The sequence below is a fragment of the Mercenaria mercenaria genome, chromosome 10 (genome assembly GCF_021730395.1).
Source record: "Mercenaria mercenaria strain notata chromosome 10, MADL_Memer_1, whole genome shotgun sequence".
Classification (NCBI taxonomy): domain Eukaryota; kingdom Metazoa; phylum Mollusca; class Bivalvia; order Venerida; family Veneridae; genus Mercenaria; species Mercenaria mercenaria.
In genome coordinates, this window is record NC_069370.1 from 29,496,109 (window position 1) to 29,523,765 (window position 27,657).

General features: G+C 36.2%; 1 long non-coding RNA gene across 1 annotated transcript; it reads left to right on the forward strand.

Annotated features, from left to right (window-relative positions):
- The first annotated feature begins 889 nt into the window (after positions 1-889).
- LOC123559564 (uncharacterized) lies at positions 890-26,569 on the forward strand. Its single transcript, XR_006687952.2, has 3 exons — positions 890-1,047; positions 23,537-23,854; positions 26,283-26,569. It is a non-coding gene; the product is annotated as an uncharacterized LOC123559564 (long non-coding RNA).
- The last annotated feature ends 1,088 nt before the right edge of the window (positions 26,570-27,657 follow it).

Genomic DNA, 27,657 nt, shown 5'->3' on the forward strand with positions numbered 1-27,657 from the left:
CCATTCGTTAATTAAGTCAAAAAATTAATAAACAAGATATTCAAAGATATACCAAAAAGCTGTCATTGTTTTTATTGGCTGTGGTATATTGAATTTGAAAGTAAATTGGATCACGGTAATTTGCATTTTGTTTTGTGATTGTAGTCACAAATAACTAGTTTATCCTGCATATTGGCGTTGATTCCACATCGTATTAAGTACGCGAATAATAATAGAAGAATCTTTCACTGGCTGAATGTGCTGACCGAAATATATGGCTAGAGTAACTGCTTAGTTGGTTATGGAGGCTCTGCCGATTACCACAAAAATGAATTTGTTTCTTTTGAGCATTACTTTGTTATAGTAGCGTATGAATTTGCGCATTCATTCATAAATTAGAGTGTTGTCCTAGCACCGGCAAAAAACACGGGAAAATCCTGTCTGATGTGCAAAAATTCGGTATAATCCGAAGATTGACTGACTGTCTTCACGTTAAGCTATTCCTCTTAAGCTAAAATCTTGATGAAGAAAATAACCCTGAAAAGTTTTCTTCATATTCACATTTGATATTCAGTACCTTGCCCTTATATATTGTTATATTATTATTGAGATTTGGAAAAAGTTACGCTATTTAGAAAGCATCGATGACGCTTTAAAGTTTTCGACAGTTTGTGAAAACACAAAAATGGTTGACAAACAGATATCAATGAATTATACCATTTCGAATGGAAAAATAAAAATTACACAAAAACTACAGAGGAGATTAAAGTAATTTGAACAAATCAATTAGATGTAGAATGTCTCAGACTACTAACAGTCCTTAGTAACAGAAATATATCAATGTGCAGGTGCTTGTTAGACAACGTAAGGTGAAATCTGTCAGGTATAACGTTCACTTGTGACGATTTCGACGGCAATATTGTGGCAAGTGAGGGATGTCTGTCAGTAACGTTATTAATGAACAAAGGTAGGGTGTTTAAGTGGGATTTTAAATAAAGATTGATAAATCTTGGCAAGGAATAAAGATGCTTAAATTGATATTATTTGGAACGCTGCTTGGCCTTGTCGGTATGTATGTTTTGAATTTTTCCTCAATATAGTTTGATACCAGTATTTTGTATAGCTGAAACTTCTTACTGCAAAACTAATACTCGTAACATATGTGTCTCATCTATCTATGCGCCCCTAGACTTGTCTGTTAAGATGGGAAAAAAAATCTAAAATGTAAAAGGCTAATGGGCCCAACATCAGCTAAATTGTGAAATTGTGATCAGTGAGTGAAGAGAGAAGAAGAGAACATTAAAAGAGAACATTAACACAATGTCATTTAAGCATCAAACTAAGAAATAGGGATTTTATGGCTCCAGGTTATTCCACAAACACACAAACAACTAAGTGAGCGAAAAGAGTCTTGCGCCTTGTACTTGTCAGACAGTTATGATTATAACATATGAAAATGTATAATAACAAGCAATTGGTAGATTTAAATAGACATTCTTGTCTAGCGCCAATCTAGTTTTAATATTGCTCTAACTCTGGAAAGAGGTGAGAAATATTTTGCGACCAAACCAAAGTACACGAAGCTTGCCTAAATATGCGAAACTGAGGTGTGGACGAACAATGTTTTATCTGTATGAAAATGTAGATCATTTTTTTTAAAATGCACTTTCGCTGAATTATTTTTTAAAAGTGATGAAATTGCTATCTAAAACTAGGAATGCATTTTTGTTGTCTGTCAACACTAATCAGAATAATTTCCAAAGAATGTTAAATATCTTACTCCCCATTTCAAAGGAGGTTGCAAGTTATTTGCGGAAACAAAGAGGATCACCGGTTTGGTCAGCTGAACACCGTTAATATAAATGAAATACTGTTGAAAAAAAAATGACATTTTAACACAACAAATCAAGAAAGAACAACAAACTTTATGTGTTTTTAAACGACGTCGTAAACATACGTCAAAATACCAAGAACGTGCAATCTTGACACGAAGAAGACCATGACGAGATACTGGCTGACATTTGTGTTTATGTTTACTATAGCTAATTGTTGGGAATTTTACGTATGGAAATACATGTTTTAGGTTAAGTACGTTTGGAAAATAAAAACTTTCATAATTATAACAAATGAAAACCTACGTAAAACGTACACGATAAAAACACGTCAAAGAATAATACGGTGACAGGTTATGCTATAAATTTACTTTTCCTCATTAATTCCAGTAATATGGGACGTAAAGTTGACATAAACTGACAACTTGTATGACGAATACATACTTTAGAATGTAAGAGACAATAATTTTAATTGTTTGTACAGACAACATCGTTACATTCTTATACATAAGACCATGTTTAACATTTTACATGTTAAAACAAAGGCAATAAAAACAAACTAAAAACGTTCATTAAATCACAATTTGCAATATGTTTTGACAACTTAGGCTTAATTAGTTTTAGTTTTTTTATCTTTTCTGCGAATGAACGCACTCATCATTAAGAAATATGTATCAGTTTAGCAGTTCGACAATAAAAAGAAAACTATGCCTCACATTATGTGCAGAGAAAGATTAAGGAGTTGGAGGTTTGGGCAGATATCTAGAGGAATCCACCAGTACACGCATTTAACTTTTATTAGAATATCAAATTTTTTATGCTGGATGTTGAGAAGGTTGGGGCGGAGCTAGTTAGGAATACCGGGTCAGCCCCCCTCTCATGTATAGACTGAACGGTGAATATTAGATCATGTAAAACTTGGTATCAAAAAGAAACTATTCTATAGATTATAAACCTAGTACAAAGTATGCATCGTTTGATCCTTATAATATATTTTTATAGTAAAAAAAAAAGTTCTATACAAGTCCACACAAAACTCTTCACCAGGTAGAGATACGTCAAAATACACCTAACAATTGGATGTAACATGCATGTTGTACCACAGAAAACTGGTCTCAATTTTTACCTACGGCCTGTAATAAATAAGTTACAATATAAGCTATTTATAGTAAAACAAAGGGACATAACTCTAAAAACAAGCGTGCCTCATGGTAGTCATCATTTTCAAGTTACATCAAAATCCCTCCATGCATACAGTAGAAATGCTCCAGAAAAAGTCATTCTTAAATTTGGCATTTGACCTCTAAGTGTGACATTGACCTTAGACCTAGGGACCTGGTTCTTGCGCAAAACAATCTGTCTCATGGTTGTGAACATTTATGCCAAGTTACATCAAAATCCCTCCATGCATGAAGAAGAAGTGTTCCAGGCAAAGTCATTCTTGTATCTGACATTTGGCCTCTTTGTGTGACCTTGACCTTCAACCTAGGGACCAGGTTCTTGCGCATGGCACTCCGTCTCATAGTGGTGAACATTTGTGCCAAGTAATATTCAAATCCTTTTTGCATGACAAAGTTATACACCGGACAGGAAAAATGCCCCACTGACCTTTGATCTCCAAGTGTGACCTTGACCTTTAAGCTAGGGGTCCGGGCTTTGCGCATGACAACTCATCTCATCATGGGGAACATTTGTGCCAAGTAATATTAAAATACCTTCATGGATGGCAGAGTTATGGACCGGACACAAAACTGACCCTGTTCATGCAATGTTTACATTTGACTGCCAAGTGTGACCTTGGCCTTTGAGCTAGGGGGTCTGAAAGTCTCATCATGGGGAACGTTTGTGCCAAGTAATATTTAAATCCCTTCATGGATGACAGATTTATGGACCGGACACGAAATTGCGGACGGACGGAAGGACTGAAAGACAGATGGAATGACAGAATGACGGACGGACGGAAATGCGCATTCCTATAGTCCCCGAAACTGGTTTTCAACCAGTAGGGGACTAATAAGGAGTAACGCAAATTACTGATTTTGCAAATATATGTATAGTTAAAGTCTCCTTTTATATGTTCATATTTTTAATATAAGCAAGTTGTTAATACAATATTAAAACTTTTCGTGCTGAGCGAGTTCTGTCTACTCAATTACAAGTTTTGCATTTTCAACAAATGAATGTATGCATCACAAATATTTTAGCACCTTGTATACAGGTATGATGATCTCAACATTTATCTGATGAAAACAACATTTATCTGATGAAAAAGAAATGCTTACAAAAAGCAGTCATAAAATGCCTAATGGTCGTGTTATTGACAAATTATCTGAATTCAACTATTTTAAATTTTGATGTAATTCGTTTTGATATATCATTTTACTTTCTTAAGCAATATTCTATTTTTTTTTATTGTAAGACGGACAATTGTAACTCTTCCACAGATATATAAAGCTATGGTAGTTCTATATTAATTAGTATCCATGTCAATAAAGTCCCCTTAGGCAATTAATGTTGCCTTTGTTGGCAGGTGATCTCTCGACACAAATAATTTTGCGCTGTAGTTCTGCACGTTCGGATCATTTTTAGCTCGACTAGTCTAGCTATCTACTCACCCTGGCGTCGGCGCTGGCGTCACACCTTGGTTAAGTTTTTGCATGCAAGTACACACAGCTATCATTTAAAGGCATATAGCTTTGAAACTTATTTATTCGTTTTCTAGGTCAATTACCAACCTCACTGGGTCAAGTTCCATAACTCTAACATGTATTTTGAGCAAATTATGCCCCCTTTTGGACTTTGAAAATTCTGGTTAAAGTTTTACATGCCAGTTTCTATCTCCAAAACTAATGCAGGTATTGAATTAAAACTTCACATGTGCCTTCGGGGTTATAAAACTAGTTGATAGCAGCAAGTCCCATAACTGATATGCATTTTGGTCAAATTATGCCCCCTTTTGAACTTAAAACTTTTAATATTTAACCTTTTTGGGTAATATTTTCCTGCTTCTGGGACAATTCTGGTTAAAGTTTTACATGCAAGTTACTATTTATGCTCCCTTTTGGACTTAGAAAATTCTGGTTTAAGTTTTACATGCAAGTTACTATCTCCAAAACTAATGCAGATATTGAATTGAAACTTCACATGTGTCTTCGGGGTTATAAAACTAGTTGATAGCACCAAGTCCCATAACTCTGACCTTCATTTTGTCCAACTTATGCCCCCTTTTGGACTTTGGTTAACGTTTGCGTGCAAGTACATACAGCTATTACTAAAAGGCATATAGATTCGAAACTTATTTTTTCTTTTTCTAGATCAATTACCTACATAACTGGGTCAAGTCCCATAACTCTGACATGTACTTTGGGCAAATTATGCCCCCTTTTGGACTTAGAAAATCCTGGTTAAAGTTTTGCGTGCAAGTACATACAGATATTACCAAAATGCATATAGCTTTGAAACTTATTTATTCTTTTTCTAGGTCAATTACCAACCTCACTGGATCAAGTTCCGTAACTCTAACATGTATTTTGAGCAAATTATGCCCCCTTTCGGACTTAGAAAATTCTGGTTAAAGTTTTACATGCAAGTTACTATCTCCAAAACTAATGCAGGTATGGAATTGAAACTTAACATGTTTCTTTGGGGTTATAAAACTAGTTGATAGCATCAAGTCCCATAACTCTGATATGCATTTTGGTCAAGTTATGTCCCCTTTCGAACTTAAAACTCTTTTGATATTTAACATTTTGGGTAAAAATTTCCTGCTTCTGTGACAATATTTCGAACAGTCGAGCTTTGCTGTCTTACAGACAGCTGTTGTTTATTATTATTAGACTCTCATTTTGTAAAAACTGCAGAACATGGATTACATAGAAAATTCGACGTGTGCTTGATTTTTTGCTAGACTGGTTTGAAAAAAACAACAACAATAGCTGTCCGTGAACCAGCTCCACTATTTGGCGATTTGACAGTAAAATGAATTTATGTCTCAAGAAGAGACTTCTACTTTAAAAGGAAGATACACCAAGATATAAAAAGACCCTACTACTCAGAGGCGTTAAAGGTCAAGTATGGAAGGGGTACTGATTATGATGGTAAGGATATACTTTGAATTTCAAGTCATTATCTTATACCAAAATTATGTCCAGAAAACGAAGATTGTCAAAAAAAAGAAAAAGTATGAAAGGGGCATAATTTGGTCAAAAATACAAATCAGAGTTATTGAGATTGTAAGATGAAGATACATTTTAAGTTTTAAGTCATTATCTTATATTGTACTAAAGTTATATCCAGAAAGCAAAGATTGCCCAAAACTTTAAGTATGATAGGGGCATAATTCTGTCAAAAAATACAAATAGAGTTATGAGGATTGTAACCACACATGCAGATGATAATTATACTGAGTAAAGAAATAATTTTAATTTCAAGTCATTGTCTTTTGAAGTACCAAAGACATGTCCTTAAAAGCTTTCCAAAAATTAACATGAAAATAATTCCAAGTATAACACCTTGGTGACCTTGACCTTGGGTATAATGGGCCCAGCCCCAGCACATACTTTGTTTGTATGCTGGACAATGTTTATGTGAAGTTACAGAGGTTAATTATAAGCAATTGTATCAAAGATATGACAGAAAAAAAACAAGGTTGCCGAAAAACTTTAACCTTAAAAATAAGCTAGGAAGAAAATAACATAGTCATTTTATTTTTTTTTTTTCACTGGTGGCCATTTATTAAAACAAAAAAGATTTTCTTTTCCGTATGCTGGGTCCAGGCTGTATTGTGTGTGTATGGATAAATGTCGTAACACCATCATTTCCGATGTTTTAAACGTGCAAAACTTTCTTAAATGAGAGGATGAAATAGTTACCTTTACAATCAGATTTTACAATTATAGTGGCTTTCTTTTACAACGTTTTATTTGGCTCAGATCATGTTGATTGTATATACATAAGAACATTTTAAAAATCGTTCCAAATGTTTTGCCACGAGAAGAATTTATATCTATATATTAACTGGCAAAGAGTTTATATGTTCTTTTTATAAGAATTTAGTCTTTATTTCATTCTCATGTGTCAGTCATACTACACCGTAAAGTGTTAACGGACGCCAAACGTATAGAAAAATTGCGACTGGCGAAAGGTATCCCCTGCTGCTGCTCGATGCTCTCGCGATCGGTGTATGGGGCGCATAAAACGCACAATGACCGCATGATTAACGCACATATACAGGACGAACAACGTTCAATTAACGGATAACACCGTGCTAGTAACGGATTTGTACCGCGTAAAACGTAAGCGCAACGCATGAGAAACTGACTAAACGTTCTTGTCAGTTATCGTCCGTTGAAAATACGTTACATCCGTTGCATGTCCGGTAGTAGTCCGGCCATGAATCAGGTCCACCGGACAAGAACGGACGCGAACCGGACAAGAACGGATGCGAACCGTACAAGTACACATGCCGTGAATTCCCAGTCAAAATTACCACTTTAGATTTTCGCAGTAGATAACTGTGGCAAGTCTATATCTGCATGTAGTTTTTTCGTGTGGCTATCGGTGTGTAACATTAACGTATTCGCATTGACCGTTAATTGTAGACTATAGCATTTATTTTTATTCATCGGTATTTAACAAGTTAGAAGAGTTAAAGACCTACCAATACCTAGTGGTCTACTTTTTCCTCCCACATGAACTTTGTGCAAATAATTCTGGTAATACTGGTATCATACAACTATTCTACAAGATGACAGGTGGACAAGCTCAGTCCGGTTTTCATAACTTCGTCTGCAAACTTACTCAGTCATTCTCTTCTCAGTATAGTTTTATAAAAAAAATAGAATAATAACTATCTTACACTGTATATAGAAACAAAGTGTGATCTAAACTCACCTTAATACATGAAGTGCCGTGAATTGAATAATATATTTAGTAATACATTGTCTTAGCCTTATATCTGTTACTGTCAAACTGTAATTAGACACTTGTCATTTCTCATTTCTCCATACAAAAATGTATAATTACAATTATGGAACAATCTGACTGAAGTACTTGATCTTCTAAACGAAGATCCGAGAATGACCCATTCTTAATCGTCTTCTGAATATTTTTGATTTCCAGAATTGCTATTTTTATTTTCGCAATTCTATTTTTTTATTTTAACCAATCAGCCGACTTGTTTGAATGTCAAAGATTAAGAAAAATGTGTAGGCTGTCAGGGACTCGAATCCGGGACCAGTCTCTTATAGAGCAAGTGCTCTACCGACAGAGCTAACCGGCTGACACTTTACGTCATAAAAAATGTAACTATAAAAATCCCAGTCAAAATATAGATTTTTTATTCTCACAAAATGTTGTAAGTAAGTAAAAATGTGTAGGCTGTCAGGGACTCGAATCCGGGACCAGTCGCTTACAAATTTTTTATTCTTACAAAATGTTGTAAGTAAGCCTTCTGCCTGGCTAACGGAATGGTCGTCAGAACGAGGCTATCAATAGCACGTCTTCAGATCCTAAGTATAGCGTAACAGGAGATGTACTTTAGTCAGACAGCATTATGGAAATACAAAAGGTTACAGTTAGTGGTGTGTCTTTAAGGTAACTTGACAATAGCCACTACTGACCTTGACATTTTAAAGGGATAAGTACAAATATATATAACTCTCAAAGTTAGAATTGAAGCTCAAACATGAGATGGCACTATTAGTGACAAACGCCCCTAGAGGTTTGTCCAAGAATGCTACAGTCCGATGCGCAAAATATGCCAGAATAGTTAAGGTATTAACTAATTTTCTAATTGACTAATTTTCCGACAAGAGAAAAAATTTCTCCGAAGGTAACCTTGACCTTAGAGCTAGGGTCTGGGTCTTGAACATGACACACTAACTCATCATAGGGAAAATTGTGACAAATAATGTTTGATGATGACAGAGTTATTGACTGGACAAGAAACATAAATTTTTGCTTTTTAATCTAAGTTTGACTTTGACTTTGAAACTAGAGAGTTTGGACTGGCGTCTGACACGTCATTTTAATAAAGGGAACGTTTATGCCATGTAATTTTAAAATGTCTTCATCGACGGAATAGGTATGGAACTGACAAGAAACACTTCATGCAAACCGTTAACCTCTAAATGTGACATCGATCGTGGAGCTAGTGGTCTGGTTGTTATGCACGACACGTTTTCTCGTTTTCGGGGAATATTTCTGCTAATTAATTTCGAAATTTCTTGATTAATGACAGAGTTACGAACCGGGTATGAAACAGACCCTTTTAACCTTTCACTTGACCTCTAAGTGTAAACTTGATCTTGGAGCTAGGGGTCTGGGTCTTGCGTGTAATCATTTTGTGGGGTCGAATCTGCGTGAGTTTTTTTCATGTTTATTCTTTGTGTGTGTTTGTGTGTGTGTGTTTTTTTTTTCTTTTCGTTTTCATTTTCATTCCCATATTTTTGTTTCTTTCTTTGATAGTTTGTATTTGTATGGTTGCCTTTATATAAAACAACAGTATGTTTATTATGTGCATGGCTTAAATGCATGCATTTAGTCAATATCATCGTTGATATAATGGTAAACTTTTCTGATCTGCCATGTCGGCTTATGATACTTCTCTGTTGTGTTGTCACATAGTTCATGAAGGAATCTAAATGTTTAGTAATATGAGAAAAAAAAATAATGTCGATGGTGAGTTTCGAACCCACACGGTAAAAGATCTGTTTAACATGGACTGTATGCTTTACCACTGAGCTAATTGCAATTGGTACAAAATCTTAAAATATTTAGATTGTAACATGATTAATGACAGAGTTACGAATCGGATATGAAACAGACCCTTTTAACCTTTCACTTGATTTCTAAGTGTAAACTTGATCTTGGAGCTAGGGGTCTGGGTCTTGCGCGTAACACATTGTCTCCTTATGGTAAACACTTATGCCAAGTTGTTTCAAAACCCCCTCATGGATAACAGAGTTATATATCGGACACGTAAAGATCTATTATGATATGACTTCTTAAATATGACACTGACCTTGGAGCAAGGGATCTGGGTCTTGCGCGTGACACATTGTCTGATTATACACTGACGAGATAAAGAAACGCCTCATTCAAACTCGGTATACAATTTTTCGTTAACCGTGATTCAAAATTAGAAAAGAACAATTCCATTCGCAAATTAGATGCTTTACAAGAATGTATGGTCAATAAGAAATCATTTCATTGTCGCATTATGCTTAAATCTTGAATTTTAATAGCCCGGTCGGAGAAATTGCATTAGAAAAATCAGTAGCGCGTGTGGCCACCTCTGCTAGCAACCACAGCAGCAAGGCGACGCCTCATAGAGCCGCACCAGTTGCGTAACAGATACCGTGGGATTCTGGCCCACTCCTGGTGCAGCGCTGCTACCAGTTCCCGGACGTTTGCTGGCTGGGGTTGACGTTGGCGTAACCGCCGTCCGAGATAATCCCACGCGTGTTCAATCGGATTGCAGTCCTGTGAACACGCCGGCCAAGGTAAAACATTAATGTTTCTAGCCTGTAGAAAGTCCCTGGTGACGCGTGCAACGTGAGGTCGCGCGTTGTCGTGCTGATAGACTAATCCTTGACGTTGACGGAATAAAGGGACAACTACATGACGTAATATCTGGTCGATGTAACGCCTGGCTGTGAGATTACCTTGGCAAACGACGAGCTGGGACTTAAACCTATGGTTGATTGCTGCCCACACCATTACTCCACCTCCACCGTAACGATTGTGCTCCAAAACGCAATTGTTTGCGTAGCGTTCATGGCGTCGTCTATAGACACGGATACGTCCGTCGGCGTTCCACAAGTTGAAACGCGACTCGTCACTGAACACTACGTTCTGCCAACGCTGGCCGCGATGGTTGCGGGCCCAAATAAGACGTTGGTGACGGTGGTGTAACGTTAGAATTAGACCGCGGTAGGGCCTACGACAGGTAATTCCACGTTCTCTGAGTCGATTTCTCACTGTATGTCGACTAATTGGACGTCCACGGTTACCTACAACTATACGTGACGTAGATTGCGCCGTCACAAATCTGTCACGTAAATGACGTTGACGTATATAATTATCCTGTCGTATTGACGTTACACGCGGTCTACCTGAACGTGGTCTATCTATAGACGTTCCCGTGTCTCTAACACGTCGAATAAGACGCACAATTGTCGAACGAGAGACGTTAAAACGTCTAGCAACTTGTTCCTGCGTTCGCCCACATTCAAGCATAGCCAAAACCTGAGCCCTCTCTTCAGAATTCAAACTCGGCATGACGAAAACTAATATTTTTTTCAGAGAATAGCTGAAAATATGGTTGTGTGTCGTATTACACATGTACATGTGCAAAAATCGATCAATCAAACCACATGGTTTACATGCACGGACTGCACGAGGAAATCATGACCAGGTACATGAAGTGAACAAATGGCTGAATGAAATCGCGCGAGTTTTTGTTCACTGTGTTTGTCGGTCAGAGTACATGTAGATTTACTACATTTCACAACAATTAAAAGCGTTAGGAAAAAAATAACGCCAAATTTCAATGAGGCGTTTCTTTATCTCGTCAGTATAGTTACCATTTACGCCAAGATATTTCAAAATCCCTCCATGGATAGCAGAAATATGGATCGGACACAAAAATAACCCTGTTAACACCTTGACCTTGGAGCTAGGGTTCTCATTTTCAAGTGATAAACATTTATGCTAAGTACTTTTAAAACCTCTTGATGAATGGCAAGGTTACGATCCGGACACAAAACAGACTGTTTGACTTCTAAGTGTGACCTTGACCTTGTAGAAAGGGGTCTGAGTGTTACACATTAAACGTCGTCTCATTAAGGTTAATATATTTATGCCAAACTATTTCAAAATTTCCTTCATGGATGACAGAATTACAGCCCGGACAAGAATTTACAAAGTTACGGTCGGCATTAAAATCAAAGAACATACTGTAGTGTTTACAAATAAAAAGTTATTTGCTGAAACATATTTAAATGATGTAAGGATGTTATCATTAAAATCCTAAAATTATTTTTTTTCTTGAAATAGATATTGATATATACTTAATCACTTAATAACAACATAATATATTAGGCCCTAACAAAATCTGAAAAATCCCTCAGAAGCAACGACGACAAAACAAATAGTAAATATTGCAGACCCGATTTGACTTATAGTTGGTTTAATTTGTACGCTAGTCAGCAGTGTACATGTATTTAGATAATTTACAACCATGCTTTGCACGGAATGAATTTGCAACCATACTTTGCACGGAATGTCATGGATCAGAGGGATAGACTGGCTATATTCATCACTAAAACCCGGCAAACTGTATGAAATCTAAAGTGGTAGGATATTCATGGCATGTACAGAATAGGGAACGCACGAGTTACGAACAAAACGCGTATCAGCGCATTGATACCGTACATCTAACGGACAACTTTGTCCGGTGGTGTATGTTCTAAATTTTGAAAACCTTCCACCGGATGAAACAAACGTCGCCGGACAAGGAGCGCAAGCGCCGCACGAGAAACGGAAAAGAAACCCATGCGAACGGACACGAACGGGTTGAAAATTTTGTTATACGTAAGTCGTCCGTTAACGCTACTCGGTGTAGTGTGGATGAGACTTCAGCAATATACCACATTTCGTATATGCACTGAATACAAACACAATTATCATGGTATACATTGCCATTGCACAAGTACTATAAACTTGTTCTTATGTGTTAACATGTCGTCAGAGATTTATTTCTGTTGCTGGTCTTAATGCATATTTGACGAAATATATTCACCTATCTTTTCTGATTCATATAAGGTGATTTCCGGCATGATTTGATGTTCACATTTGTTAAAGATATAATTTATGAATGCCTTCGTAAGTCGTCTAGCTAGATAAGTGTCTTTATATAGCGTACCAGATAGTCTGAAATAAATTATATATTTATTTACTAGTGTTACCGGAACTGCAGGACATAAAACAACTTCTCCTTAATTATTTTGAGCACTTCATACGGAATATAGAAAATTATTGTTATGTTGGTGTTTCCTTCCGATAATTTTGTATCTATATTACTGGTAAAAACAGGAATGAGACCAATACAAGTACATGTATATTTGTTTCCACGTTCAAGGGGCCTCCGTGGCCAAGTGGTTAAGGTCTCTGACTTAGAACCACTTGTCCCTCATGGCCAATTTGGCGTTGAATTCTTCATGTGAGGTAGCTATCCAGCTGGCTTACGGAAGGTTGGTGGTTCTACCAAGGTACCCGCTCATGAAATAATGCACGGATAGGCGCCTGGAGTCTTCCTCGACCATCAAAGTTGGAAGGTCGCTATATGACCTATAATTGTGTCGGTGCGACGTTAAACCCAACAACAAAAGTGCCCATTCATCATGAGTAGAGGTTTAAGGACTAAGCTGATACACACATATAAGTTAAACATGTTTCAGTAAAACATGTATTATCTAATAATGAATGACACTGATTATTAAACGAACATAAACTGTGCCACATACAGTATTTGGAAGAAATATTCGAACATATTTTACATATAAAAAAAATCTATGAACATTTTATGGATATATACTATGCTTTGGAAGAATATGCTTTAGAACAAGAGCAAAACAATATATGAAAGAAAACTCACATTTTCAGCAGTTTTCTATTGCACATGAATATTAGTAACAATCCGGCAAATCTTTTAAATTAAAAAGTTTTAAGTTCTAGTGCTTGGTGAAAATCTTTAAAAAGCATATGTGATCCCAGGTGCTCGACACAACTGAATTGCCTTAGTATGTATAAATCGCAATATGTTATGTTTACAAGTCTTATTAGCAAAATACAGCTATTATGTATTTGATATTGACCTTAATTGGCATACATGTATATTGAATATCCAGCTCAGTCGACATGTTTATATCACAGATGTCTGTATATACAAAAATCTGTAGCAGATATTAGCCCTTACCCTGCTAATTTTCTATAATGAACTTGTCAATCTTTTAACTTGGACAGTATCATTAGCTGTTAAAAGGGGTGCTTACCAAAGATATACTGACTGAATTGAGAACAGTGCAGATCTTGATTGTACGGTCATGCTCTACACTGGTCGCAAAGACAGAATCAATCGTGTCCGGCATTATAAGGTTAAATTCCAAAGTACATGTTTTACCGTTTTCATACACTATGTTCGTGAAATTTAATTTAGTAGAGCTATATTGAGGATTCTTTAGAAGTATAAGTATCAGCAACCAAGGCTGACAATCTTGTAAATATATTAAATTAAAGTTGATATATTTCAACTACTAGTATGTCTGTTTCAAGTCATTTCAGCAATATTGACTTATAAAATAAAATCAATAGATTTTTGGGCGATTTTTCCATACTGAGTATAGGTTATGCTCGTTACCATTAAACATAACTCACAGACATTGTAGACAATGTGAAAGACAATGAGAATTATGACTCATTATGTAGGAAAATATATAGCATACTGTATACACTGGCACCAGAACAGAAAGAAAATGCCTCTGTACATGTTATACCTTACCCCTAGGTATTCTATAAGAACCATGGTCATGAAGGGGAAAATATACTAACCCGTTTCAATCGTACATTTCTCAACTTAAACGCGCAGTTCGATGAATGGGTACTTAGTATATTGAACAAGCGATAATTTATCTTCCATCGTGCACCAGTCACATTGTCGCAATATTCCATATTGCTGAGATTATCAAGATATTTTATGCTTTCGTCAACGTTACAGAAAAAACTTGCGTGACCTTCCCTAATGAACATCCGTGACGGCAGTGTGCACTTGTTTGGCGAAATGTAAACAAACAAAAACGGAATTGAAAACAATAACAATTTTACACTAAAACTCGAAATGATGAATGAAATTCATCTAGTATATGATCTTTAATTTGAAATCGTACATTGGTCTGCATCTTTTCTGTTTATTTTATTCATTTTGCACATTTATGCTGCATATACACATTTTAGCGAACACGTGTAGTAAAATGACGATTGACATATAGGCTATTTTCATCTAGAACGGAACTTCACCAGGGATCATCAAGCAAGTTTTTTTGTGTAACGTTGAAATAACTATAAACTACGCGTTGTTTTTCTAAGATAAAATGTATTGAAGAAATGTGACCGGTACACAATGGAAGATAAATTACCACTTGTTGATATCCATAGTACACATTTACCGAACTGCGTATTTTAGTATGAACACGGTGGGGAAACCACGTGACTAAATCGGATAACGTGCACGCAAAAGTGCTAAAAATAGGCCCGCTTCAGGTATGTTTTTTCACTATAACTTTTTTGATACGGAATTGTTTTAAACGAGATAACGTGCATAAACCCCGCAATAAGAAGTTCTTTCAGCGGATATATGTAACTTGATGAAACCCCCTCCCGTTTTTACGTAATCCTTGCCCAACCGATTCGAAAGATGCAAAATATTTTGGTAACGAACACGTCTGTTCACAAGTTACGCATCTAGGACATATTCTGCAGAGAATTTTCGCTGGAATGTAGGTTTAAAATAAAGCTTGTCATTGTCCAAAGTCCTATACCAAATATTTAACATGACTATTCATGAATATTGAAGATATCGTAAGACAAAGGGTGCGGTAACGTACACGTTGCGGTTTTCAGGAGGTAACGTACACGTCATTTTTCCCCAGAGGGTAACGTACACGTCAAAGACTATTTATCACGCATGTAGAACATCTTTGTTTTTAAATGACTGAATTGTAAACATTTTGATATTGTTAAAAAAGATGCAGATGCTGGGAATAGGCTGTTTTTCTTTCGATAGGCTATTATATACAGAAATGCTACAGTGAAAATGAGCAGCAGTTGGAATTTTATGTTTTTCTTTCGATAGGCTATTATATACAGAAATGCTACAGTGAAAATGAGCAGCAGTTGGAATTTTATGGTCTAAACGTGTATATTATTTTGACAAGTAGACATTGTTAGCAGTTTCCATTTTAAATGTCAACTTGTTTTCTTTCCAAATATCAAAAGTCGATTAGGTTTCTGGGAATAAACCATATAGTTTTGTCTGTCAGCGGTGTTTAATCAAATCCATGTGTTCAAATCTTTTTGATGACCCGTTGAACTGTAAACATTTTTTGGTATTGTTAAAAGATGCTGGAATTAGTATAAATTCCGACCGATAACTCGAACGAATAACATGTTTGATAACCATGATTTTCTTCATTAAAACATTTCAATACAGAAAATCTTTTTGTATAATATGACAGCATGCACTTTATTTGTATCACTGACAACATTTTTCAGTTCAGTTATGCATGGGACCATAACAATCAACCAATAATATAAACACGTTGTCGTTTAAACTATCGTGCGGGAGTAATATGTTATTCTTTCTGGAGGTTAGTGACATATCATTTTGCTGGTCAGCTAGATATTCATTTAGACCTCCTTACTGAAACAACATATCAGTATTGACCTAAATTTAGCATATCTAAAGACTATAGCCATTCCTTGATTGATTAAGTTATAAATGCTGACATATTCTGATAATATAGATCTATAAATGCGTCAATTACATTCAAAGTTTTAAAATAACAGACTCGGTTAAGTCACAAAATCAAATATCTTATATGTATTGATAATTATTTCATTTTTTTCCTAATTTATTGTACATGTATAAACATTAAAGAGATTATAATTAACTATTAAACTAAACTAAGCTATATTGGATTGCGATTTTATAAAAATGTGAGTATTTTTAAACAAGTACAGATAACTTAGACAGTTTTTGTGTCGCCTGCTACAAAGTGGTATACAAGAAACGTTTAAAGAGCAGTAAACGTATAATTATTTCCAAGTTAGGGTGAGGAATGACGCTGCTCATTTTCACTGTAGCATTTTTGTGTATATATTAACCTATCGAAAGAAAAACAGCCTATTTCCAGCATCTGCATCTTTTTTTAACAATATCAAAATGTTTACAGTTCAATCATTTAAAGACAAATATGTTCTACATGCATGATAAATAGTCTTTGACGTGTACGTTATCCTCTGGGGAAAATGACGTGTACGTTACCTCCTGAAAACCGCAACGTGTACATTACCGCACCCTTTGTCTTACGATATCTTCAATATTCATGAATAGTCATGTTAAATATTTGGTACAGGACTTTGGACAATGACAAGCTTTATTCTAAACCTACATTCCAGCAAAAATTCTCTGCAGAATCTGTCCTAGATGCGTAACTTGTGAACAGACGTGTACGTTACCAAAATATTTTGCATCTTTCGAATCGGTTGGGCAAGGATTACGTAAAAACGGGAGGGGGTTTCATCAAGTTACATATATCCGCTGAAAGAGCTTTTTATTGCGGGGTTTATGCACGTTATCTCGTTTAAAACAATTGCGGATCAAAAAGGTTATAGTGAAAAAACATACCTGAAGCGGGCCTATTTTTAGCACTTTTGCGTGCACGTTATCCGATTTAGTCACGTGGTTTCCCCACCGTGATGAAATGCGCGATTGAAACGGGTTAGTATATTTTCCCCTTCATGACCATGGTTCTTATAGAATACCTAGGGGTAGGGTATAAAATGTACAGAGGCATTTTCTTTCTGGTCTGGCGCCAGTGACTGTATACAAGCAAAATACGAGTATCATGCGAATTTCATAAAACTATGCATACTGGAGAGAGGCCATATCACGTAAATTATGTTGTTGTTGTTGGTGGTGGTGGTGGTTTTGTGGTAATTTCAAATTTGACCATCGAATCATAAACCTAATATCTTCATAGACATTTAAAAAAAAATATTTCAAACCAAATTTCTACCGTTAACTTAATTAATTTTCTAAAAAAAATGTTGGTTTCAGACATTTAAAATTGGCCCTGGTGCGTGCTGAAGCCTATATTTAGTGTGTTTATACCATAAATGTCTGAAATAATCTTTTCACTTAGAGTGACATTAAGTTTTTCAGTGACATTAAAAGAGAGGAAGTATGGCGGTCTGAGTTTAAAACAATTACATTTTAGTTGGACAGACGTAAATAAAAAGTTGTTCTGTAATATCATGCGAAAGGTGGTTGAAAGCAGTACAAGTATAACTAATATATAATAATTAACCAGCTCATTAAGTAGATTTATAAATTATAATCATGTTTTAAAAAAGAAATACCAACAATATATAAATTGAAAACCGTTAACTAATTTTTGAAAACTTTAATCAAGAACTGTGATACCCAATAAGCAAATATATAACGAAACCTGTGTCCAGATTCAAACAAGAAAACAACTGACAATAGTTTTGGTTTGGGGTATTTGTGCTTCACTACATCCAACTGAAACGTCATCTGCTTGAGGTTGATGCGGTAAGATTGTCATATTTGTAAGTGGGAGTGAGTGGCTAATGAAACCGTGGTAAGTTCTTTTCGAACTATCTTGCCGGTATTCCAGGCGTCTGTGGGCGCTTTTTCAACGGTCAGCAGAACTTAAGAAATTAACTTGTTTGTAATGTAATTGTCAGCGGAGCGCTATATTACCGCTTGACTGGCTACTGGAAGCTAGCTTGTCCGTGACCAAAGTGTGTCTTTGAGCGCTGTATTACCGTTTGATTAGAAAGTAACATATCTATGACACCATTGTTTGTGAGCGCTTTATTACCGATCGATTAGAAATTAACATGTATGTGACCCAGTGTCTGTGAGCGCTATATCACCATTCGATTGGAAATGAGTGTGTATGTGACCCCATGTCTGTGAGCGCTATATCACCGTTCGATTGGAAATGAGTGTGTATGTGACCCCAGTGTCTGTGAACGCTATATCACCCTTCGATTAGAAATGAGTGTGTATGTGACTTCAGTGTCTGTGAACGCTATACCACCGTTCGACTGGAAATGAGTGTGTATGTGACCCCAGTGTCTGTGAACGTTATATCACCGTTCGATTGGAATGTATGTGAGCCCACTGTATGTGAGTGCTTTGTCATCGTTGGATTGGAAATTAGCGTGTACTGGACCCTTAATGTCTGTTAGAGCATTTAACTGTACGACTGGAATTCTGCTCATTTTTGACCCAAATGCGTCTGTGAGCTCTCTATTATCGATTGATTGTAAATTAGTTGTCTGTGACCTTAAAGGATGTAAGCATTATTATTATCTCATTGTAAGAATGGAATATAGCTTTTATGTGACCCTAGCGTGTCTGTGAGCGCTGTTTTACCAGCACTGTATCACCGTTCGATTAAAAATTACATTGTCTGTGAAATTAGTTCGATCTTAAATTAACATATCTGTAACCCAAGAGTGTCTGTGAGCACTGTGTGTCCGTTCCTTTGAAAATTAGGTTGTCTGTGACCCCAGTGTGTCTGTAAGTGCTGTTTTACCGCTTGACTGGAAATGAAGTTGTCTTTGTCCTCAGTGTGTCTGTGAGCGCTTTATCACCACTCGATAGGCAATAAGCATGTCTGTGACTCCAGTGTCTTAGCGCTGTATTACCGTTCAAATTGACATTAGCTTGTCTGTGTCCCCAGTACATATGAGAGCTTTACAACCGATCAATTGGAAATTAGCATATATGTAACCCGAGTGTCTTTGAGCGCTATTTGACCGTTCGACTGGAAATTAGCATGTCTGTGACCCCTCAGTAATGTGTGTGAGTGCGACATAACTGTTCGACTGGAAATTTGGTTGTTTCTACCATATTGTATGTGAGTGTTGTATTATGGTTTGATTGGAAATGAGCTCAGCTGTGATCCAAGTGTGTCTGTAAGCGTTGTTTAACTGAAAATTAGCTTTTCTGTGATCTAAGTGTCTTAGTGTGCTGCATCGCCGTTCGATTGGAAATTAGATTGTCTGTGAAATTAATGTCTGTGAACGCTGTATCACCATTAGTTTGGAAATTAGCCAAAAACCTATCTCCAAGATATAATTAACATGACTGGTCAAACCAATGTGGAAAATTCAAAGTCTGTTCCACCGGAAAAAATTCTCTGCAACACAAATAGTCTTTTTTTTTTTTTTTTTTTTTTTTGCGAGATTTGTTTTTAAATTGCTTGTTTGTGACACCAGTGTGTCTGTGAACACTATATCACCGATCGATTGGTAATAAGCTTTTCTGTGACCCCAGTGTCTGTGATCGCTGATTCACTGTTCTATTTGAAGTTAGTTCTGCTGTGGCCCCACTATGTCTGTGAGCGCTGTATAACCGTTCGATTGGAAATTCGATTGTCTGTGTCCCCAGTGTCTATGAGCGCTTTATTACAACTCGATTAATAAGCTATGACCTTAATTAGTATTTGCACCTGTTAGCGAGATGACCTTTCGGATGGGCAGTAGGGATTACTTTGTCTGTGACCCCAGCCAGTATTTCTACTGGAAGTTATCTTTTTTGGTCATTATTAACATTCTCAAGTTACAATATATATAAATGCGTTTCAAGGTTGACAGACAACACGTAAACAACATTTACATAATACCATCACAAAGTTATCTTATTATACTAAGAGCTCCATAAATCAATCATAACCCATCCTGTATGTTTTGATATATAAAACAACGACTGTTTGACTGCATCAATTGCTCCTGTAGTTGTGCCGGTGTAAAACATGTTTGACTAACTCAGATAGATGACTATTCTAATTAAACTTACGATTTATTTTAGCCTAATTTTGAAAAATAATACAACTTAATTTATTTCAATAAAGTTGAAGCCTGTTTCCCTCTTGTAAAATCACGACTAAGACCCTAAAACAGGGTTCAAACACACGTATTTAGGTCAAGTTTGACACCTGTTGTTTTACATTCGTAAGCACCGTTATATCTTTGCCTTATACCTTCCGATGTTCTTGTATGTTATACAACGCTACGCAACGTGGTAGATACTATATAATTTTTTTGCCGAAACATCAAAAATTCTTCCTCATTTTTGCTATTAAAAACAATTCTTGCATAAAAACTATGTTTTACACTGGATCCGCCCATGTATAAACGGGAGAAAAATCGTGTGCAAACAAGGCAATTCACGGGCTGTTAATACATGATTTTTATTTCTGAAATGCTTTGCCAGGGATATATATGTATATTTTTGCGCACACTGATATTTGGCATCTGCGTCTTGTTTCTTCCATAACAACCTCTTCTTGTAGCATTATAGATACAATGTAATCCATAGTATATTTAGCTGTATCTGTTTCCAACCCCAAACGTACTGCCCCCATCAATATACGCACTAGCTTCTCTTAGAGTTCACTCCCTTTAAAAAGCGTCTGTTCAGTCATTGTAAATAACTGTGAATAAATAAGTACCGCGTGTAATTTGTGCTATTGTTCGTTTTTAGGTATTATATTTATGATTTTGGTAAGTATCAGTCAGTATGTTTTTATCTAATTTCTCGAAGAATTTGTATAAACAGCTTGGAAACTTGACACTACGTTCGTACTCATCCGTACTCCAAATGCGTGTCCGTACTCAATATAACTCGAATGTAAAATTATTATTCTTGAAATTGTGATCGAGTCCACCAAATTGTGAAATGATATGAACAGTTACTGGTAATTTTATGTTTGTAATAATGAGAGATAAAAAATCGCTTAAAAACTTTCAGGATGTGCTTTTGATAGTGTTGTTTATTTCCGGGCCCGGGATACGGATATTTAAAACATGTTTACCGTTTCCAAGAACAACAGGAATGGTAAATAAAAAATGTACCGGAATCGTCAAGTCATCACATATGAAAACAATACATAAATCGTCGTGAAATATTTTTTTTTATTTTTTCGGTCTCGGTCACAAACAATCCCGCGGGCTTCTGCAGACGTTAATACACAAAAAAACGTGTATTATCCCTACAATCAATTTGACCAACGTGTCCGACGACGTCGACATCGAAGGTTTATTACATTAGTGTATTAATGAATTTAGCTTGAAATAATGGAGATGGTAGTGATGTCGGTAATGGTAAAGGTTAGAGACCACCAATTGTTTTCCCATAGACTTACATTGTAACATTATGGCGTGTACGGCCTTCCATACATCGAAACATGTATATCTAATTACAAGTTTTTCAAGAACTATCTTAGTTCTACCAAAATATCGGACCAAAAACATATGAATAGTGATACTTTATTTAAGTAATTTTCGTGTGAATGAGATGACCCCCTGTTTACATCATTGACATGGCGGGAAAAATTCGTTTGATAAAACTTTTTTTCAATACACATAAAATGTAGCAAATTTTGTCAAAATGTATAATAAAATACTGTAAATGCAGTGAAAAAGATCAATTTTGAAAAAATAATCACTTCCTGGGTTTGTTTACATGACTGACCAATCAGAACGCACAGATGTTACCTTATTCCCAGGTATACTCTTACCTCATTCCCAGTAAGTTCCCTGTACTTTTCTGAATTGGTGGTCTCTAACCTATAGATGAATGTTTCGTGTCACGTTTTCCAATTTTACAGTGATATTGTGAAACATGATCCAATACCAAATGTCTTACAAAGTTTCATCAACAAATGTTCAGTTTTAAGAAAGATATGGACAGTTTACTGAGGTCACCCGCTGTCGATTTATATGCCCAGACTCAGTCCCTGTCGTCGTCAGATTGCAATTTGTCGTGAAAATTTCAGTTGTCTGCTTTTGATTTGACTTGGAAGCTGAAATACGATTCATTCCATAAGAAATAGAAATAAGGTCTAATAATTTTGATCATTCTCTAACATTACAGAGATAAAAATGATCCTTTTTGTCCAAAAAGCTCAGATAAAAATGGGCACACCTGTTAAAAAAAAAAGGCCAAATAAAAAAAAAATCAAATTTCACGCTTATTTTTGCACGAAAACGTCTTACTACATCATTTACAACAGATTTTTGGCCATTTATACTACCTGTGATGACTTCCGACGAAAGTCATGTTTTAGCTCTATTATAGGTTAGAGACCACCAATTGTTTTCCCATAGACTTACATTGTAACATTATAGCGTGTACGGCCTTCCATACATCGAAACATGTATATCTAATTACAAGTTTTTCAAGAACTATCTTAGTTCTACCAAAATATCGGACCAAAAACATATGAATAGTGATACTTTATTTAAGTAATTTTCGTGTGAATGAGATGACCCCCTGTTTACATCATTGACATGGCGAGAGAAATTCGTTTGATAAAACTTTTTTTCAATACACATAAAATGTAGCAAATTTTGTCAAAATGTATAATAAAATACTGTAAATGCAGTGAAAAAAGATCAATTTTGAAAAAAATAATCACTTCCTTGGTTTGTTTACATGACTGACCAATCAGAACGCACAGATGTTACCTTATTCCCAGGTATACACTTACCTCATTCCCAGTAAGTTCCCTGTACTTTTTTGAATTGGTGGTCTCTGACCTACAGATGATAAGGATGATGACGACAAAGATGATGATGATGTTGGTGATGATGGCGGTAATGATGGTAATGATGATGACGATGACGATGATGATGATGTTTGTAGTGATGGCGATAATGGTAAAGATGATAATGACGATGACGATGTTTGTGATGATGATGATGATGATGATGATGACGGTGATAATGATGATGATGAAACGATTGTGACTAAGATAACGATGATAACAAAAAGTAACGATGAGTCACATTTTATAAAAGTGCTACGTCTATTTTTGTAATAAATCCATCTCTATTTTCGCTTTCAGTTGGTCAATTCAATCCTCAGAGCTATATGATGATGCAAATGATGCAGAACATGGCTGGTGGTGCCTCTGGCGGTGCCAGTCAAGGCAATTCCGGCGGTTCCAGCGGAGGTAACGATATAAACGGCGTATTCCTATGCCGTAACACGGCCAACCTTCGGTTTGTTCCATGTGCCAACTATAAGGAAATATGTGATATGATCTCTATGCGTACTTACAATATGCCTAATCTTCTCAAATGCAGCGCTTTAGGCACCGGCTGCTGTCTCCGAGACACGACTACCTTGATGCTTGCCAGAAACTTTGCAGCAAGTTAGGCAGGTAACTTGTATCTGTATTTTGTTGGGTTTTTTTTTTTTTTTTTTTTTTTGTTATTGTTTTTATTTTTTATATTTTATTCTATTTTTATTATTGTTCGCGCTCCACCTAATGAGTTAACCAGGCAGGCTGCCTTCATTATAATGCAACGTTAAGATAACATGTACATACAATAAAATACTGTGCAATTACTATGTTCGACTAGATATTTTATCTTTAAAATGAGAATTCGTGATTCCACAAAATAAAAGTGTAAGACAAAACTACGTTGCGATTCTGAGAAATATGTTTTCTTTGCATTTAAGTCGAGATGTATTGATGATCGGCATTGTTCCAAATTAAATAATTTTAACCGTTAGACACTTTTACACACATTTGCTCATGCAGACAATATAAAAGTTATAAATAAACAGGAAAATATATACTATACGAGGAGGTTTGTGATCAGTGGTTTAAGGCTTAGGGTTTAGGGTTAATGGTATCGGCTTATACATAACATTGGGGTAAGTGATTTAGGATTAGTGTTAGTGGTTTAGGTTTATGCACATGGTTTGGGTAAGTGGTTTAGGATTAATGTTAGAGTTTAGGGTTATGCATAGGGTTGGGGATAGTGGTTTAGGATTAGTGTTAGGGTTTAGGGTTATGCATAGGGCTGGGGATAGTGGTTTAGTGTTAGTGGTTAGGGTTTATATACAGGGTTGGGGTAAGTGGTTTAGGGTTATTGTTAGGGTTTATGGTTATACATAGGGTTGGGGATAGTGGTTTAGTGTTAGTGGTTTAGATTTATGTACAGGGTTGGGGTAAGTGGATTAGGATTAGTGTTAGGGTTTAGGGTTATGCATAGGGTTGGGGATAGTGGTTTAGGATTAGTGTTAGGGTTAAGGGTTATGCAGAGGGTTGGGGATAGTGGTTTAGGGTTCGTGGTTTAGGTTTATATACAGGGTTGGGGTAAGTAGGTTAGTGTTAGGGTTTAGGTTTATGTACAGGGTTGGGGTAAGTGGTTTAGGATTAGTGTTAGGGTTTAGTGTTATACATAGGGTTGGGGATAGTGGTTTAGTGTTAGTGGTTTAGGTTTATGTACAGGGTTGGGGTAAGTGGTTTAGGGTAGTGTTAGGGTTTAGGGTTATACATAGGGTTGGGGATAGTGGTTTAGTGTTAGTGGTTTAGGTTTATGTACAGGGTTGGGGTAAGTGGTTTAGGGTAGTGTTAGGGTTTAGGGTTATACATAGGGTTGGGGATAGTGGTTTAGTGTTAGTGGTTTAGGTTTATGTACAGGGTTGGGGTAAGTGGTTTTGGATTAGTGTTAGGGTTTAGTGTTATACATAGGGTTGGTGATAGTGGTTTAGTGTTAGGGTTTAGGTTTATGTACAGGGTTGGGGTAAGTGGTTTAGGATTAGTGTTAGGGTTTAGTGTTATACATAGGGTTGGGGATAGTGGTTTAGTGTTAGTGGTTTAGGTTTATGTACAGGGTTGGGGTAAGTGGTTTAGGGTAGTGTTAGGGTTTAGGGTTATACATAGGGTTGGGGATAGTGGTTTAGTGTTAGTGGTTTAGGTTTATGTATAGGGTTGGGGTAAGTGGTTTAGGATTAGTGTTAGGATTCAGGGTTATGCATAGGGTTGGGGATAGTGGTTTAGGATTAGTGGTTTAGGTTTATGTACAGGGTTGGGGTAAGTGGTTTAGGATTAGTGTTAGGGTTTAGGTTTATGTACAGGGTTGGGGTAAGTGATTTAGGATTAGTGTTAGGGTTTAGGGTTATACATAGGGTTGGGGATAGTGGTTTAGTGTTAGTGGTTTAGGTTTATGTACAGGGTTGGGGTAAGTGGTTTAGGATTAGTGTTAGGGTTTAGGGTTATACATAGGGTTGTGGATAGTGGTTTAGGGTTAGTGGTTTAAGGTTGGGATTGACCTTAACTAGTACAATCCTTAGTCTAACTTTCCAAATAAGAACTAAGTTGAAGTAGTACCTAAAAAGAAATGACAAATAAGTTAAAACTTAAAGTAAAAAGTATATAGATAATAGCAAATGATGTCCCACTGAGAAAAAATCTGTGCTATTCACGAAGGCCGCTTGGCTCAATAAAGCAGGGGTGTTATGAATTGAGGTATTAGTATTTAAACCATTTCAGACTTAAAACTGACTCTAATATGACACTATAGGCCTACTTTACCATAAAACATGTTGAGAAATAATTGAAAGTAATAAGTAACAATAAAATCTCGTAATGTCCCTCCAGGGCTTTCGTACATTTGAATATGCAAAGAATCATGTGTCAAATCATACTTGATAGAAAGCACATGTTGGATTATTTCCCGTCTAAGCAGTGGAATTATGAAATGTCAATTGCAATAACAGCTAGATGCAGTAACAATTATGTGTGATTCTGTAAAATATTTTCGAAGCATACACATGTATACTTTTATATATTTCAGACGCGATTCTCAAGTTGACACAGCAGGCATGACAGAACCGTTATCAACATCTCACTGACAACCGGTCTAAAATAGAGGATATATAAGCACTTTGTCTGTTTACAAATGCATGTTTGTCAGATTCTGTGTGTTGTTTATTGTAGGATGAAGCCTTGTGTTTGTTTTTTTTTTATTTTATTATTTTTTACTTTCCACTTATATACGCTCTTACATCGCCATTTGCAAACTTTTTATGGGACCAGTAGAGCCATCGATTGTACAGAAAAGTAAAGCTTATAAAATCTTAATCGCCTTTATTTTTCTTATCCACCAGCTAACCAACATGTTCTCTCCGTGCACGTGCTTCTACAACAGATATTCTCCAGTAAGTGTCCGGAAACCGTTTCAGACTCAACGTAAGCAGCCTTGGCTTTTGCTTACCGAACTTTTAAACCTACTAAGATTATCTACTTAAGCGGCCTTGGCCTTTGCTTACCGAATTTTAAAACCTACTACGATTATCTACTTAAGCAGCCTTGGCTTTTGCTTACCGAATTTTAAAACCTACTAGGATTATCTACTTAAGCAACCTTGGCGTTTGCTTACCGAATTTTAAAACCTACTAGGATTATCTACTGACTACAAGTAATTATCCTATGCCACGACTCTGACCGCTTACCGGTAAACAGACAGTTTTTTGTTTGTTTTTGTTTTGGGTTTAACACAGTATTTCAGTCATGTAACGGCGGGCAGTTAACCTAACCAGTGTTCCTGCATTCTGTACCAGTACAAACCTGTTCTCCGCAAGCAACTGCCAACTTCCCCACATGAATTATCAGAGGTGGAGGACGAATGATTTCAGACACAATGTCTTTTATCAAATCGTCACGGAGAACATACGCCCCGCCCGAGGATCGAACTCGCGACCCCGTGATCCGTAGAGGTCAGAGACCACCAATTCAAAAAAGTACAGGGAACTTACTGGGAATGAGGTAAGTGTATACCTGGGAATAAGGTAACGTCTGTGCGTTCTGATTGGTCAGTCATGTAAACAAACCCAGGAAGTGATTATTTTTTCAAAATTGATATTTTTTCACTGCATTTACAGTATTTTATTATACATTTTGACAAAATTTGCTACATTTTATGTGTATTGAAAAAAAGTTGTATCAAATGAATTTCTCCCGCCACGTCAATGATGTAAACAGGGGGTCATCTCATTCACACGAAAATTACTTAAATAAAGTATCACTATTCATATGTTTTTAGTCCGATATTTTGGTAGAACTAAGATAGTTCTTGAAAAACTTGTAATTAGATATACATGTTTCGATGTATGGAAGGCCGTACACGCCATAATGTTACAATGTAAGTCTATGGGAAAACAATTGGTGGT